General features: G+C 42.9%; 1 protein-coding gene across 1 annotated transcript in view; it reads left to right on the top strand.

The window, feature by feature from the left end:
• Positions 1-14,009, top strand: part of LOC149180138 (SET domain-containing protein) — a 181,160-nt gene that overhangs the window by 109,815 nt on the left and 57,336 nt on the right.

Genomic DNA, 14,009 nt, shown 5'->3' with positions numbered 1-14,009 from the left:
TGCAGATCGGGAGCCGAAGGATTGGGCAGGTACAAGGTACGACTGAGGGGAGCTGAGAGAGTCGACTTCATCAGCCAGATGGTCAGAGTATCTTGTTGAGGGTAGATTGGTCGTCGATGCACTGACACCAAGCCCCAGTTTTGTATCTTGTGCTAGTGGATGTATGAGGGCCTTTATCCCTGGTACAGGAGCCCTAGATTGTTGTATTATATGTTGTTTAATATAACGAAATTGGGTTGAAAATTGTAAAAAGTTGTCTATTTTCTGTGCATATGTGATTTACCGTTGTTTATATTCCGCTGTGCAAAGTAGTATCGTTGAGATTCTTGGTTTGGTAGTGTCAGTGATTTTAAGACTCTAACCTAGACCCAATGTTGTGGAAATTCAACATGGTATCAAAGCGTGTCTGAGCTACTTTGAGGGACAGTGAATCAGAGTGTGCACAACGAAGCAATTCAGAGGGAGTTGCGGGTGTCTGGATCATGGAGCAGAGGGTTCAACTGAAGACATAGAGATGTGGTCTTGATAGACTACATGATGAGATGGGTTGGGAGTTCTCGTGGATCGGTGGTGAACCTGGTGCACTTTAATATGTTGTGTGGCGGTTTGTAGATTTTGGACTTCCTATGTCTTGTCATGGATGGTTGGGACAACTCGAGGGTTTCTTTGGCATGGACGAGATCAGGTTGATCGAGATGGCTTCATGTGATGGACTACATATTGGCAGGCTAGAGTCTTCATCGGATCATGATGTTGCATATCCAAGATTGGAGGGATTTGCACAAGTGGTATTTGATCCAAGAGGATGAGTGCTTGCAGGACTGAGCTAGTGGAGATCGTGTAGGCTCAAAGGGAGCAACCCTATGGACGTCTAGGATCTTCAGGTTCAGATGTGATGAGGTAGAGGCACTATCGAGTTTTCCATATTCATCTATTGGGTATGCTGTAGTGATGAGTGCCAGATGGGCTAGTGTCGCCGAATGATGATGGTTACTTCCTAGTCTTGGAAGTACCTCCCTCGCTAAGAGGGAGTGTTGATTTTTGTGTAGCTTGGGAGGTACTCCAATCCCTAGTGCTTTAGGGGTGGAGGTCAAAGCGCCACAAGTAGGCTTGTGGGCTTGGAAGCCAAGCTTAGGGTTTTGCACCCATAGATGTTTGGGCCAAAACCGTGACGAGTTTTCAACATGTGATGGATGAGAATGATAGCTCTCGGCGAGGCGATTTTAACGTAACGAGAATCATCCAATTCCGAGTTGTCGTTAAGGAGTTATGAATTTTTGAAGTCTAATGTTGGGTTGGCACCATATGCATTAAGGTCGGATTAAGTTTAGTAAGCCTCCTTGACAGTTGGACAACCCATGGAGGACGTTGGAAGGACCCTTTCTATGTGTATAAATAGAGAGGTGAGATGAGTCATTTTACTCGTCCTTTTGAGCAACACATAACAAAAGATAAGCTCGTTGGAGGAGAAATAATTCTCTCTTTTAGCCGCAACAAAGAGGAGAGAACAACGTGGGCTTTGGAAAACTGGTTAAGGGTCATTTCAAGAGGGCCAAGTTGTTGGTTGAAGGGCCGAGGGCCTGTTCTTGAAGGCCGAGGCTAGGGAGGATTGTTTCAGGGTTGTTTGTGGGTGGAGGACTCTTGGGAGAGGCAGCCGCAATCTCTAAGGGCTGCTGTGGTTAGGCCGCAAGCCCTACCAGCTGTTTGGAGGGCAACGTAGGGACATTTGGGGGTTGTTCATGCCCAAAACAACAACAGCAAGCGAGGGGACTTCTCCAAGGGTATGTTGCAGCAAGGGAAGGCAATTCTGGGCCAGAATTAAGGGATGTTAGGGACTGTATGTTGTGCCCTAACTAGTCCAGAAATGCAGTAGTCAAGAGGACCTCAAACAGTGAACTAGAGCTATGTGTTGGATCCTAGTTTAGGATCAGTTTGGATCAGTCTACATTGCAGATTGTTGGGAGCCATTTGTTGGAGTTGCCTTGGGCATAAAGGAACTCTAACTAGGAGTAGATCTCGCTATGGAGTGATGTAGGTATCCTAGTGTGGACAGAGTTGTTGCAGCCTGTGGAAACCAAGGCGGTAGGGCTGACGTGGCATGTTAGAAGCCCTAACCAGTGGGCAGTTTCACAGTGAAGTTTGGAGCCTAGATTTGTGCAATAGCTCCGCTATTGCATAGCAAAGGGCGGATGTGGTGATGTCTGTGGGAAACCGTGTGTAAGGGTCTCCTAAGTGTGGGGATGCCCTAGTTAGGTGCAGATGCTACAACGTGGACTTGGTCACTCGTGGTTTGTTGGTGGGTAGCGTGAGAGTGGATCAAGTGTGGACGAGATTGGGTACTTATGGTCTGCGAGAGGACAGTGTGATAGTATCCAAGTTGGAGCCCCGTGAGCAACACCTTGATGGACAAAGGTGGTTGCAAGAGAGGCAGTTGATGAGCTCAAGGGTCTGATAAACCAGGAGCAGTTTGTGGAGCCCTAGACTTGTGTGTGGAGAAGGATTTCTACAACAGTTGATGGGTAGTCCTCCTTGCTCGTGTTCATTGTGGGAGATGGACATCTTGCAGTGATAGGTGGCAGCCCTCCATGCCCTATGTTGGTCTTCATCGGTGCAGTGCAGGAAGACCATAGTGTGCTAAAGTCCCTGAGTAACTGAGGAGCAGTAGTGGGCAGTTGAGAGTTGTTCACAAGTGGAGTTGTGAACAACTTAACAGGAGTCTCGATGTGTTGTGGCCTTCATGGACTAAGGCACAACTAGAGAGAAGATTGGATAGCCGAGATTCAGTGGCCAGATGGACTTGGAGCATTGATAGAGGCAGGAGCTGCAGATCGGGAGCCGAAGGACCGGGTAGGTATAGGGTACGACCAAGGGGAGCTAAGAGAGTCGACTTCATCAGCCATATGGTCAAAGTATCTTGTTGAGGGTAGGTTGGTCGTCGATGGACTGACACCAAGCCCCAGTTTTGTATATTGTACTAGTGGATGTATGAGGGCCATTATCTATGGTACGGGAGTCCTAGACTGTTGTATTATATGTTGTTTAATATAACGAAGTTGGGTTGAAAATTGTAAAATGTTGTCTATATTCTGTGCATATGTGATTTACTGTTGTTTATATTTCGTTGTGCAAAGTAGTATCGTTGAGATTCTTGGTTTGGTAGCGTCAGTGATTTTAAGACTCTAACCTAGACCCAGGGTCGTGGAAATTCAACACCCTTATTGCTCCGTCTACTATGAACTCGCAAGACCTCCTACACTTGGGCTAGTGCTCGTGCTAGTACTTTGTTGTCGTTGCGGCTACTGCTTAACCCTTGGAGATTTTGCTGGCCCACTTTGATCATTTGCTAGCAACTCACGAGATCTCCTGAAGGCTTTCTCCTCCTAGAAATTTACGTCTCTTCTCACGATGATCCTCCACAAACTACCTAAAAGGAATATTGTGGCCGATGCACTTTCTAGGGAACTGACAACATGTTCCCTCATAGAATTCGTAGAAGATTCGAAGGCTCATCTCTCAGCAGAATATGCCAAGAACTAGTTTGCATGTGCGTCGATTGATAGACTCATCCAAGATGAAAGGTACAAAATATTCGATGATATTATTTACTACACAATAGGATATACCTGGTTCCCAAATTTGCCCTCAAGGAGAATATATTGATGGTTATGCTTGAGGTTCGCTCAGCTGGACACTGGGGGTTCTTCAAAACCTACCAATAGATTAGGGAACGATTTTCATGGAAAGGTCTCAAGGAAGATGTGATGAAATATGTTAAGGAATGTGTGACATGCCAACAAAATAAGGTCGAGCACACACTACTTGCAGGGCTTCTCCAACTCTACCAATTCCATAACAAAAATGGGAGAGCATATCAATGGACTTCATCACTGGGCTATTCGAAGCATAGGGAAAAGATCGTATCTATACCAAGGTGGAAAAATTGTCGAAATTTGCGTACTTCTTTGTAATCTCAGCTGACTATTCGGCTAAACAAGTAGCAAAACTCTTCTTCAAGGAAGTCTTCAGACTCCACAAACTACCTAAAAATATAGTCAACGATCGAGACAACAGGTTTATCAATGCATTTTGGCAAGAGCTCTTTGGGCTAGTGGGAACATAATTAACCCCTAGCACTAGTTATCACCCTCCAACACATGGTAGATAGAGATCGCGAATAAGTGGATTGAAGGGTATTTGCGTAACTATGTGACGGGTCAGCGAAACGCATGGGTCAAATGGTTGTACCTTGGGGAGCGTTGCTACAATACCACCTACCATTTATCGATCAGGATGACACCTTTCAGAGTGCTATATGGCTATGATGCACCCTGCTTTATCCACAGGATTTTTGGAGACAACAAGGCACCCATTGCTAAAGATTGGATATAAGAGAGTCAAGACATCCTCAAGATACTCAAGGAAAACATGCAGGTTGCTCAAAATCGACAGAAGATGTATGTAGACCAACATCGAATATAGCACAACTTTGAGATAGGATACCGTGTTTTCTTGAGATTGTAGCCCTATAGGTAGTCCACACTCAAGAAAAACGGTGTAGAAAAGTTGAAGCATAGGTTTTCTAGCCCTTACAAAGTTCTCCGAAAGGTTGGCGAACTGGCATATGAGCTAGAATGTTAAGATATGGTATGTTCTATGCTTATAACAGTTTACTTCTTTCCCTTATTATATTCCACAGATTAGCAACCACATGTACATAAAGTAAAATGCAGATAGAACATTAAATGATCAGCAGAAAACAAGCCAAGACAAGAGACAAAAGATGTGGCGGCTAGCCAGGGACAAACCCCACAATGTGTGGGGAAACCCTTTGATCAAATCTTCTTTTATCTTCAATAATTCAACAGAGAGAAATAGTACAATAGATCTGATTCATATCAGCAGTAGCAAACCCTAGATTAGCAGCATCAACATTAGCGGCTTCATCATCAAACTAGGGCAGACGATATCTCACAAACTGACCGTTGGATCGGGTTGATTCCACCACCAAAAGTTGCGGCTTCCAAAGGAGGTTCAAATGAACCTACAACACAGTTCAGATGAAGAGATCTTCTAGTCCACGCAGGTCAATCTTTACTTCTGCAGTTGCAGCTTCAGTTTCAGTAGCTTCCGGCTTCAAACTAGGGCAGTCGATATCTTGCAAACCGTCCGTCGGATTGACTTGATTCCACCACCAAAAGTTGCGGCTTTCAGAGGAGGTTTAGATGAACCTACAGTGCAGTTCAGATGAGGAGATATTCTAGTCCACGCAGGTCAATCTTTACTTCTGCAGTTGCAGCAGCTTCTGGCTTCACATGTGTGAAGGAGAGACCCTTTTCTGCGCAGTAGAGAAGAGACTCTTTTCTGCGCAGTAGAGAGAGAGAGAGATGTGATGAGATGAGTGAGTCCAAATGAGGAAAAGTCCTCCTGTATTTATACACAATGTTGGTCTTTGAATAGATGCGACTGTTGGGCTTCTGGCCTACATGAGTTGTAGGTCGGCTTGATAATAATTCCATAATCAAAATAAATTAATATCTCCATGAATACTTATCGGAATCGGATGATCTTTATATCAATCCTACACCTCTCGACGAGAGGAATCTAATAAAAATATTATCAGCCATGAATAAGATGACCCACATGAAGTTTTGCCCTAGTTGCCAATTTTAATACTACCTCTCAACTAGGGAGAACTTCATCTGCAATCTGTCTATCGGTTGTTACTATTCATCCTTCAAATGCATTGCCTTGTATAGCCTGTCCCTTGCCCTGCTTTGATTTATTTTGCCTGTTCTGCTTTGCCTTGTTCTGCCCTGTACCGATCTGTATTGTTCTGCTCTTGCATTGTTCTGTTCTGCTCTGCTTTTGTCTGAATTATGAAGAAGAAGAAATGATCGAGGATGTATCATACTGACTCAAAGTCAGTCTCAGAGTATGTACCACTGGTCCCAGACTAGTCTCAACCAACCTGAAGTCAGCGTCATAGTGAGTACAACTCCACTGGTCCCAGACCAGTATCATCCTCCACTGACTCAAAGTCAGTCTCAGAGTGCGTACCACTGGTCCCAGACCAGTCTCAACCGACCCGAAGTCAGCTTCATAGTAAGTACCACTCCTACCACTGGTCCCAGACCAGTATTGCAGTCTCAGAGAGTGTACCACTGGTCCCAGACCAGTCTCAACCGACCCGAAGTTAGCGTCATAGTATGTACCACTCACTGGTCCCAGACCAGTACTACACTGACATGAAGTCAGTCTCAGAGTATGTACCACTGGTCCCAGACCAGTCTTAACCGACCCGAAGTCAGTGTCATAGTATGGTACAACTCCTACCACTGGTCCCAGACCAGTATCATTGATCCCAGATCAATGGAGGTCATCCTAGCGTAGGGAGTACGGTAGATACAACAATGCGTCCATAGGTACTACTATGGTCCTTAACTTCATTTCCCTGCTCATTGATCAGATGAGAGGTACTTCCCATGAGTCCCAGACTGCATGGGTAGGATGCCTCGACAGGAGAACTAATCAATCCTGTCCTCACAGGAGAACACATCAATCCTGCGACAATCGCCATGGAGAACACATCAATCCACGCTGCCATGGAGAACACATCAATCCAGGCCTCACAGGAGAACACATAAATCCTGCTACAATCGCCATGGAGAACACATCAATCTAGGCCTCACATGAGAACACATCAATCCTGCTACAATCGCCATGGAGAACACATCAGTCCAGGCCTCACAGGAGAACACATCAATCCTGCTACAATCGCCATTGAGAACACATCAATCCAGGCCTCACAGGAGAACACATCATCTTGCTACATAGGAGAGCAAATCATCCTGTTCCACAAGAGAGCGAATCATCTTGTCCCACAAGAGAGCGAATCATCTTGTTCCAGTGCGCACCACCAGGGGAGGGTGAGTCACCCTGTGGTCATATGTTGCTCCAGTAAGAACCGCAAGCCCTTAGAGCTCCCAGATGTATGCAACATGCTGGACCCTTGTACAAAGGTTTCTTGACAACTCCAAGTCGTTTGGGAAAATCACAGATTAGATCTTTTGTCGGGGCTTTGACAAGGTGTATCGACCTGTACATCATCTTAATGCGATGGAGCCTCCTTGCTCATTGACTTACCATATCCCAGATGATGTCTATCTGCTGGAGCAATCGACGAATACGGGATTCCTCAATAATCGAATCCCACCTTTGGTTGTTACAGAGAATCATAGTGGTATGTGTTCAAACAACTCACTGAAGAGCTTCCCCAACCAGGCAGCTTCATACGAGATCATACTCGTAGATATGTATTTGCTTTTGGTGGTGCTTATGGCAACCAACTTCTGCTTCCTGCTTATCCATTATATTGAAGCAGAATCCAAAGAGAAACAACACTAAAAAGTGCTCCAGTGATCCTCCACACTACCTGCCTAATCAACATTCGAATAATCATGCAATTTCATATCTTCGGCAATGTATCTCAATCCATGAGAGATTGTCCTGAAGACATCTCAGAAGATTCTTGGCACCAATCTAGTGAGGCTCAACCAAATATGAGCTCACAATGCTAACTGCAAAACATATGTTTGGACGGAGGTTCACCAAGAACATCAACGTGAATGAGTTTTTGAAACTCATAGGCATTTCCCAAATCTGGTCCGACATCACTACCATATAACTTTTGAAAGTTAAGATCCTTGAGGTAGTCACAAGCTTGCAGTCCATCATACCAAATATTTTTAGAATCTTCACCACATATTTTCCTTGAGATAGGAAAATTTCCCTTGGCTTCCGCCACACTTCAAGTCCTAGGAAATAGTGCATCAGTCCTAGGTCCTTCATTTCAAATTTAGAAGCCAACTCCCTCTTACATTTGTGAATGAGAGGGTCTGCACCTGTTAGAAAGAGATCATCCACATACAACCCCAGTATGAGAGGCTTGTCATCTTCAACTTTAAGGTAAAGGTTAGGATCGGCTTCACTCCTAGTGAATCCCAGCTTCATCAAGTAGCTATCGATCCTCTCATACCATGCTCAGGGTGCTTGCTTCAGCCCATAAAGAGCCTTCTTCAACCTACATACATGATATTTTCAATCCTAAATCTCAAATCCTTTGGGTTGCTCCACATAGACCTCTTCTTTGATCGAACTATGCAAGAACACGGTCTTGACATCCATCTAATGTAGGTTCCATCCTTGTGAAGCCACAAGGGCTATGATCAACCGGATGGTCGTATATCTGGCACTAGGTGCAAATATCACATCATAGTCTATACCTTCCTTCTGGAAGAAACCACGAGCAACAAAACGAGCCTTATACTATTTCGTACTTCCATCTGCTGCAGCTTTATCTTGTAAAGCCATTTTGAAGTAACAATTGTCTTGTCCTGGGGTTTGGGAACTACTTCCCAGACATCATTCTCCATAATGGTCATAGCATCCTTCCATACTTGATGCTTGACGGCATCTGAGAATGATGAAGGCTCATTTTGTATGATTGTGCTCATACTGGTCAGGTATCCCTAATACCTGTTGGGTTTCTTACTTTCACTGAAGGTTCCTCGGGGTGCAGCATGTCTTTCAGCATCATCAAGTATCCCCCTAAGCCATGAAGGCCTCTTCCTAGAAGAGGAAGGCTCAGGTGGATAAATAGGATCCATCGGTTCTTCCACATCAGGCATTGTTACATCATCATAGAGATAGCTTCCACAATCGTACGGTGCCACACCATTCTGCTCTGGAGTATGTGGTGTAGTAGTCTCCCTCTTAATGCCAACCTCAGGTATGCCTGAGTGAACCAATTGTAATATATCGGAGGTCTTGCTTAGGCTTGAGGGGAATGGTCCCCTTTTGAGCTTTCCTTTGGCACATCCTGAACATACACCTTCTTTTTCTACTCGGAATTCGGGCATCCCTGTTACCATATGTCTTACATCGAGTAGATCTTTGTAATGAAGGTAGGCAAACCTCCAATGCCAAAGTTCGGACTGAAGAGATGTGTCATAAGACATGACACCTACCTGACTTTCATCGACCTGATAACATGAAACCCAAGAGTAAAGGCATCTTTAACATTATTTTTCGATACACGTACCTTGCCATCGCTGAAGGTTACCTTGTAGCCTTTGTCTTCCATTGCCGAGATGGACACCAGGTTCTTTTTGAGGTCAGGTGCATTTAATACATCCTGGAATTTCTAGCCTTCTTGAATGGTTGTCCTCTTCCTTAATTCCCAACTCTTCTCTTGCCTTTGCTATTGAATTTGTCATTCCTTTCATTGCCATTAGGGGGATTTTGATCGTCGTCCCAGTGTGAGTCCTTTCTATCAAGGCACTCCCTTGCATAGTGACCTGCTTTATCGCAGATGTAACATCATCCTTTTCTTCCACCCTTAGGTCCAGCCTTTCCTTTTGATTTAGTCCCGGAATTATTTCTTTTCTTAGCATGAGAAGAAAAGGCAGCAGGAGGACCTTTAGGCAAGGGCATTTATTGCTCTTCTACCCTTGTTCTTTCTTGAATGCATCTGGCCATTAATTCCTCGAAACCAGAAATTATATTATTGTTTAGAAGAGTAGTCTTGAACGCGTACCATTCGGATGGTAATCTTCCAAGAGTCGTGATTGTCATTTCTCTGTCAGTAATAGTCTCCCAATAGATAGGAGATTGTTCTTGATCTCGATGATTCTTAAGAAGTATGCTTGCATACTCTCATATTTACCCTTCTTGATTTCCCTCAGCTTATTTCTAAGAAACAAAACTTGATTTGCATCATTAACTTTAAATAAACTCACCAGTCTATCATAGATTTCCTTACAGGTGTTCAGGTCAGAGATGTAGGCCACCAAGTGCTTGTCGATAGAGTCCCGGATGATCTTCTTTGTTTTGACTTCTCCGTTTTTCCATTTGTTCCAGGCAACAACGGATGCATTTGATGGAGGCTCAACAATATTGCCTCTTACATGGTCCAACGCTCCTTGATCTTATAGGGTTAGATCAATAGATATCTTCCATCCGTGATAGTTAGCTTTCTCATGGAGCTTGTCTTCGGTAGGAAAAAGTGTTGAGGACCCCATAGATCTTTTAGGATAGCCTTGCCAATCTTCTCTTTGGTGATTGCTCTTGCTCTTGCTCTTGCTTTGTCTTCACCTCAGCTCTGATACCATGTTAAGATATGGTATGTTTTATGCTTATAACAATTTACTTCTTTCCCTTATTATATTCCACAGATTAGCAATCACATATACATAAAGTAAAGTGCAGATAGAACATTAAACGATCGACAGAAAACAAGCCAAGACAAGAGACACAAGATGTGGCGGCTAGCTAGGGACAAACCCCACAATGTGTGGGGAAACCCTTTGATCAAATCTTCTTTTATCTTCATTAATTCAACAGAGAGAAATAGTACAATAGATCTGATTCATATCAGCAGTAGCAAACCCTAGATCAGCAGCATCAGCATTAGCGGCTTCATCATCAAACTAGGGCAGACGATATCTCACAAACCAACCGTCGGATCGGGTTGATTCCACCACGAAAAGTTGCGGCTTCCAAAGGAGGTTCAGATGAACCTACAACGTAGTTCAGATGAGGAGATCTCCTAGTCCACGCAGGTCAATCTTTACTTCTGCAGTTGCAGCTTCAGTTTCAGCAGCTTCCGACTTCAAACTAGGGCAGTTGATATCTTGCAAACCGTCCGTCGGATTGACTTTATTCCACCACCAAAAGTTGTGGCTTTCAGAGCGGGTCAATCTTTACTTCTGTAGTTGTAGCTTCAGTTTCAGCAGCTTCCGGCTTCACATGTGTGAGGGAGAGTCCCTTTTCTGCGCAGTAGAGAAGAGACTCTTTTCTGCGCAATAGAGAGAGAGAGATGTGATGAGATGAGTGAGTCCAAATGAGGAAAAATCCTCTTGTATTTATACACAATGTTGGTGTTTGAATAGATGCGACTGTTTGGCTTCTGAGCCTACATGAGTTGTAGGTCAGCTTGATAATAATTCCATAATCAAAATAAATTAATATCTCCATGAATACTATTGGAATCGGATGATCTTTATATCAATCTTACACTCTCGACGAGAGGAATCTAATAAAAATATTATCAGCCATGAATAAGATGACCCACATGAAGTTTTGCCCTAGTTGCCAATTTTAACATAGAACTACCAAGTGACAACATAATCCATAACATATTCGATGTGTTGAGCCTCAAGAATACTATGAGATAGTAGGTCACCACCTTTATCGAATTGCCACCATTAGACGAAGAACGACATTTGGAATTGATTCTAGAGACGATCATGGTCGTGCAGGAAAAGAAGTTAAGAGGGAGAATAATTTGAGAATACCTTATCAAGTGGAAGAATTTTCTAGAGGATGACGCGACATGGGAAGGAGAATGTATTTTGCAGCACCTGAATTTGTGATTGCTTGAGGGTAAGCAATCTCCGGCCGGGGGGGGGGGGGGGGGGGGGGGGCTGTAACGTCCTCTACAAATTGAGGACAAATGTGACGAAATAGCTTATTCATCCCCGTAGGCTATAGTCCTCTATAAGGGGAAAACCCCCAAAATTCCCACTGTTTGGCAAGTTTTGTGGTAACTGGGCAAAGAAACCCAAAGTTGGGTTTGGAGTAAAGTTTATTCAATCATTTTAGAAGAAGAGACCCCTCTTGGAAATCTATAAATATGAGAGGGATGGATTCATTTTGGATCATAAAGGTGGATCATCTCATTTGTTTCTTGAGCATTAGCTCTGAAGGTTTTAAGACCCCTTTTTCTTTAGTCAATCTCGGTGGTGAAAGATTCCACCCTAGTTGACATCACCCCATTCTTTCACTTTGTTTGGTACAAGAACATTTTCTAAACGGGGAGCAAAGTTTATGGTTGGATTAATTTTTGTTCTGGGCATAGGAAATCGATTAGAGACAACGAATTCTGTTAAGGGTTTTTTGTTCTTGGTCTTGGCACAAAAACATCATCTAGAAAGAGCAGCGAGGATTTTCCTAATTTTGTTTTGGCACAATGATAGCTCTGAGAAGGCAACAAAGTATTTTCTGACACAGGCATATCATCTAAGCAATAAATTCTTGTTTTGATCCAGGGTTTTCTACATCTAAGGAGTAGCGAATTAGTTCTTTGGTCAATCTTGTGGCAAAGTCATAGTTCTATGGCAAAACGAATTATTTCCAAGGACTGATGTCATCCACTGAGCAGAAATCCTGGATAGACCGCAGGGCATGAGGCTAAAGCCTTGTGCAGGACATACTGTAGTAGATATAAAGCCATCTGGGAAGGCTGCAGCTATCCTGAAGACTCAAAGTTAGATCAAAAGGTAGGATTGTGGGACGACAACCCTTGCTGATGAATTTCTGAAGGCGCTGAGCTTTGAGGTATAAATGAGTCCTTCAAGGTCAACATAAGGACAAAAGTTGGACCGAAGTTCTTGGAGACCTTCGCAGAAGTATTGAGATAGGGTTTTGTGGAGTTTTGGACAATTGGCATGCAAATTAGGGGTTAGGACATCCCCTTAAGCCCAACCACATCTTGAATAGGTTTTGATGCAGAGCCAAAAAGGGGTTTTGTCCAAGTTGGATAGTCATTTTTTATTTAATATGGTGTAGTCTAGATCTCTTAGAAATTGTCGGAATTTTGTGGAATTCAAAATAGTCTACGACAATTGGGACTCCATTGGAACGGATTGGTTTATCTGGACGATCGAACTTGGACTTATTTAATATTATGCATGGTTTGAATGGTCAAATTATAACATTAGACTATGCTGCTGAAGGATATATGTTATGTTAAAATAGTTGTTTATCAAATGAGTGAGAAAAGGGATTGTTGAGAAATATATATATATATATATATATATATATATATATAAACCCTAGCTACGAAATTTCCCTTTCTCAATACATCCACCTCTTTTTTTTGTACAAGTGGCAAAAAGAGGCGCACATTAAATGTAATTTAGATTAGCTAATTATTGAAGAGGGCGTTTCGCCCCTCCATACGTTAAATTAGGGGCTTGTGATGTAGCAAATTAATATTTTCATGTAAAGTAATTTGAGCACGTCCTCAATAAATAGAGGTGCACTTTCTCTCATTTTCTCATGGTTGGATTGGGGAAGAAATCCCTTACCAAGTCTGAAATTTCTGTGATTTATCTTCTTATAATTTGGTGATGGATGGATGAGTTGAGCGACCTCTTGGAGAGGCTTTGTTGATGTGGATTCGACTCTTTTTTTTGGGATGAATATTGGTGAAGTTTGGATGAATGCATGATAATATAAGTAAGTGGACTTTTGTTGTCTTGGTTGTGTTTGTAGATGATGGCAATTAAGTATTAATTATGTGGGCATGCTATTTTATTTTCACTATCCCTCCTAAACCAACCCTTCTTCCAAGACTTTGAGGAAGGTGCAGGTGGGCTCCTTCCCTTGTCCTTGAAGATAGAAAATTCTAGGGATAGTGAGTGAACTTACCCTAACCTTTTGAACCTAAATCTACTCCAATCGTCTTCAAATGTGTTGATCCTCGACTCCATATGCCCCAAAAGTATATTGGCAATCTAAGGCACTGATCTTCTATCCTCCCATCACTTTATTTTCTTGCAAAATATTTTATATTGTTTTGCTTGGGTTTACTGTTCAGAATCACCTTATAATTTCTTGATTGTGTGTGTTTGGGGATCTTCTCTTTGAACTCAAACCTTGATATTACCTTCAAAGCCCTAAAACCCTAGCATCCTATCTTAGGGAGAATCGCCTTTGAGGAGGATGAGAACTGGCCAGAAGTTGGCGAGGTGACAGTGGCCCCCTCTTGAGTTACATGGGGTCTCGCACTTGAGGTTTTGGATTTTATATCTAGAAGTGCGAGATTTTACAGTAATAGAAACTAACTCTGATAATTAGTATATCCTTCTATTATTGTCTAGATCTTAATATAAAATTACAAGAGAATGATCAGATTCAAACAAAAATAGCAAATTGCAAGAATTATT

Source organism: Pinus tabuliformis, chromosome 3_2 (genome assembly GCF_031772625.1).
Source record: "Pinus tabuliformis cultivar Carrire ecotype Pingquan chromosome 3_2, CPIR1, whole genome shotgun sequence".
Taxonomy (NCBI): Eukaryota; Viridiplantae; Streptophyta; class Pinopsida; order Pinales; family Pinaceae; genus Pinus; species Pinus tabuliformis.
Note: the sequence above shows the minus strand (reverse complement) of the source record. Positions and strands in the feature narration are given on the sequence as shown.